At 35.1% G+C, this 4,862-nt stretch overlaps 1 pseudogene; it reads left to right on the top strand.

The window, feature by feature from the left end:
- Positions 1–300: 300 nt before the first annotated feature.
- LOC134271025 (uncharacterized) lies at positions 301–2,942 on the top strand (annotated as a pseudogene).
- Positions 2,943–4,862: the final 1,920 nt, after the last annotated feature.

The following is a 4,862-nucleotide window of genomic DNA, read 5'->3' as shown; positions in this document are numbered from 1 at the left end:
TGGGCCAAAAATTTATATCCCCCCTTTATCAAACCTAATTAACATCATTAATTAAATTCTGTTGTTTAATTTCAGACTGGTAATGAATTAAAAAAATGAAATACCTATAAGATCGAGGCCCATGGGTCACATGGTCACCTGAGCATATTATGCTCAATTTGATGAATACATGTATTATGTAAATTATTGAATTATATTGACCTTTTCCTTGATAAAGCCCAATTTGAAGGAGTGTGCATTAGAGGCAAAAACCTTAGTGCGGGTATTACTGTCTTATGACAGCATCTTTTTGATATAGAAATGGGAAGAACCAAGAAACGCAAAGAAATCTGGACCCCATTTAAGACTGTTAGGAAAGCTTTATATCAGGTGAATCAAAATAAGTTGTCTATTAGAAGAGCAGCATTAGAAAACAATCTCTCTTTTTCTTTACTCCAAAGAACATCAGGAAAAGTAGATGTTGACAGTAAAAGAGGTCCAACGCCTGTTTTTAAAGAAGCCGGGGAGGAAGCATTTGCAAATTATTTGTCAGAAATGCCACAGAGAGGAATGGGGTTGCGTCCAACAGAGTTTCTAGACTTCATTGAAGAAATCATGGAAAAGGACAAGAGGAAAAATCCATTTAAAGACGACAGGCCTAGTTGGTATTGGTATTATAGATTTTTAAGGTGAAACAGTCACATAATTAAAAAAAGAACTGAAACACCTCTGGAAATCTTTAAAGCCAAGGTGACTGTGAAAGAGATTGATGACTGGTTTGATACATGCATGTAAATATATATAAAATATTTATGTCTGACAATCATCTCCTGGATAAACCTGAAAGAGTATATAATGCAGATGAAACTGGATTAACAATGGGATCCAAATCTGGTCAGGTGATAGGTCCAGACAAAAATTAAGGTAAATGCGGCTCCAGTTCCACATATATCAGGGGGAGGAGCAAAGAGAGAGTTATTGTGATGTACTGTACAAATGCTAAGGGCAGAACAATTCCTCCGTTTTTTGTGTTTTCTAAGCCCAAACTAGCTTCCTATGACTTATTGGCTTGTTCACACAGACAAGCTCATGCAGAATTCACAGAGAAGGGTTGGATGGATGCAGAAACTTTCAGAAAATTTATAAAACATCTTCATGGAATCCTTTTCTATGGCCAAATAAAGATCTTGGAATAGGGATCTACAGATTAGTAAGAAATACATCTCACTTGATGCAGCCATTGGATGTGGGAGTTTAAGGGCCCTTGAAAAAGAGCTGGTACAAACACCTAAGAGCACATATCAAACAACATCCTGAAGATATGATACGCAAACAAACCTTTGTCAGACACTTGCAAGTGGCATTTCTAGATTTCTACAAACCATTAACAGTGCAAAAAAGTTTTGCTTCTTCAATAAAAATGGAACTCGTAAATTTACTTACCTCGTCATTGGTCATTTGCAAAATTATTTTGTTAAAACAGATTCTGATTGCACACATAAGTACTCTGAAGTTGACATCAAGAAGATGCTTGAGTTTCTGATTGACAATATCTATGTGGTTTTTGGAGACCAGGTATGCCAACAATCTATTGGAATTCCCATGGGTACAAATTGCGCTCCGTTATTAGCAGACTTATTTTTATATTCATATGAAGCAGCATTTATGCGAAATCTTATGCGTGAAAAGAAGAAAACACTTGCTGTGGCCTTCAACTCGACATTTAGATATATCGACGACGTATTGTCAATTAACAATGGTAATTTCCATTCCTATGTCGATACGATATATCCTGGTGAGCTTGATATAAAAGATACCACAGAGTCTGACACTTCTGTTTCAGAATACTTGGATATTTTACTTGAAAAAGACGCCAATGGTAATCTAACAACCAAACTATATGATAAACGTGATGACTTTAACTTTTCTATTGTCAACTTCCCTTACTTATGCAGCAATATACCTTCATCACCTGCATACGGAGTATATATATCTCAGTTGATTCGATACGCAATAGCATGCTCTACGTATGAACAATTTCTGAAACGAGGTAAATTATTGACAAGCAAGTTGATGAAACAAGAATATCAGCAGTCTCGTTTAAAGTCATCATTTCGTAAGTTCTATGATCGATACAATGACCTTGTCAGCGAATACAATTTATCATTGAGTCAAATGGTGACTGACGTTTTTCATACCAATTGTTAGTCCATTATTTATACACTGAATTGACGACGGATGTTTTCCGTTGTTTCCTGATCATGACAAGGAGCACACGGCGGGTGTGACCGGTCGGCAGGGGATGCTCACTCCTCCATGGCACCTGATCCCACCTCTGTTGTTTCGGGGGTCCGTGTTTGCTCTGCTCTTATTTTGTATTGTTTTATGGACTTTGAGATTGAATACTGTTCGTTATCTCCATATCCTGCTTCTGGTGTGTTTCCAATATAGACAGATCTAAGATTTCAGACTGTAGACTAAAGCCTGTCCTTACATATGAAGAAAAATTAGAAGAAACGTCATCATCTTCCATTGGAATTCCTACGATTCCTTATGCAGTGCAACCCACATCATCATCCATCCCATCTACATCTAGCACAGAACTAACCATTCTGTATACTGAAGTAAATTCAGGCTTGGATATCCTTGCCCAAGCAGTTTGTGCACTGGGTAGTGACGATTTGATAGAAAATTTAAAAGGAAAGTGAATAAACTATCCAAGGGTTCTTCAAAGTCAAATAAGAGGGTGCTGAGATCTTCCTTTACTGCAAACCCAATTCCATCATCTGCTTCAACATCTTTCTTAGCATCTGAAGTATGTTTTGTATGCCATGCTGATGAGTCTGCAGCGGGAATCTGGATACAGTGTGAGAAATGTCAGCGTTGGGAACACATTGCCTGCACTCCAGATGACCATCCATGAAATAGAGATGCAATATCTCAGGAATCTGTCATATTCATAAGTCAAAGAGCTAAGTTCACGAAGTGCAAAAATCCGCCTAGTCATCAAAATAAGTGAAACTTCCTGACATTATACTCGAAGATTTGTTTGTTGTAAAACATTTTCTTTTTTAAGAATATCTTTTCTGGTTTTCTTTTTACAGCCGTTTCAATTTAGCATTGTTTTCTTAATCAATGCTGTCACGTCATCACGTTGACGTTATATGGTTCAACACCGTGACGTTGACGTTTTGTATGAAAATAACACATATACGTTTATGGAATAAAAATCACCAATATAGGCCTCTCTTCAAAATTTTAAAATTTTAGGAAATGTTTCTATAAATTTTTTAAGAAGTTCTGAAAAATGGATTTTTTTTTTAATTTATGTGTAATTCAAAGAAATGGGAACTATTTGTTATATATTTATAAATAATGGTTGAGTGGAAAACCGTGGATACATGTAGGCCTAACACATTTTAAATGAAAATAAGGGACAGATTAAGTTGAACACCAACACAAAGTGTAAATCTATCATATCTGAGTAAAACTGAATTTTTGTAGTAAAATATATACTTTGGTAGCCATGGAGGAAACGGATTTATATATCCTTATATGTGTTATTTTATGGTCCTACAGCATAAATACTTAAAAAAAATAGAGATTTTGACAGAGAATAGACAAGTGTTCTTTAATAACGAAAGCATGAAGTAAAAAAAAATGCTTAATTAAAAATGAATATGTTTGTAGTTAAATCATCATTTATTATATTGTCATTTAAAGATTTCGCTGCACTTCCTTAATTTATGGCATTTCCTGAACATTTGAAATGTACACAGATTTTACATGTAATGCACGAAAAATAGTGACAATATTGAAGGCTACATATGTATCTTAGGCACACAGAGCAGTATATATATTTAGGAAAGAAACCACAATAGTAGACTTTTAAACAAAATTGATGCAAAGCAGGCATGTAGCATCGTTTTTGAAAGTGGGGGGGGGGGGGCGGGGCGGCGGCGGCTAGAGCATTTTTTTTTTAACTTACCTGTAAAATATGACAAGCAAAAAAAAAAAAAAAAAAATTCCCCTATTTCGTAGGGGAGGGGGGGGACAACTTTTTTCAATGTCAACTTTCTTTCACTACCAATTGTTTTGCAAACAATACTACATTTCCCTGATATCATTTTACTATGGTTAGAAGGGGGGGGGGGCTACCAACCTTTCAATAAACATTTTCAATAGTATAGGAAATGTTGGGAAAAAAGTGTCCCCCCCCCCTTTTGTTGATACGTGCCTGCAAAGCATCAAATCGGCCGCAAAAATTAGCTTTTTCGTTAAAAAAAAAAAAAGAAGAACAAAACGAAAACACAAGATTTCCAAAGTATTAAATTTATAAAAGTTTAAAAACAAGATAACCACCATCTTCGCTAGCTGAGGGCTTGAGAAGATGGATAAACCGGAAATGGCACGTAAACCAATTATTTAATGAAAATTACTTAATTGAAATAAATCCACCAATGAATGATAAAAACATTGTATAATCAAAGTGAAAAATTTTATCAAATTTCTCTCACTCAGTACCACTTTTTATTTTAAAAATCTACACTTCCCCTTCTTTGAATACACTGCAACATGTGCGTGTTGAAATAGGGGGGAGGGGTCACCTTTTTTTAAAAAAGGAATATTTATTTACAGATTATATAACTGATCAATATTCTCATAACTGAATAAAATCAATATTTATATTTGTTGAAAAACTAAAGGATTACAGATAACCGCGAATTAGCATGACTTGCTTTCGACAGCATAATAACATAATAATAAGAGTAGAAAAAATATAATTGCGTCAATTAAAGCTCCAGCATATAGTAATAGAAAACATGTTAATCAACACATTACCTTACCATACTCCCCCTCCCCCCGGATACCATGTTGAATGA

Source organism: Saccostrea cucullata, unplaced genomic scaffold (genome assembly GCF_032062105.1).
Source record: "Saccostrea cucullata isolate Sc308-1 unplaced genomic scaffold, CSIRO_AGI_Scuc_v1 ctg8886, whole genome shotgun sequence".
NCBI lineage: Eukaryota > Metazoa > Mollusca > Bivalvia > Ostreida > Ostreidae > Saccostrea > Saccostrea cuccullata.
This window is presented reverse-complemented; position numbering and strand designations above follow the sequence as displayed.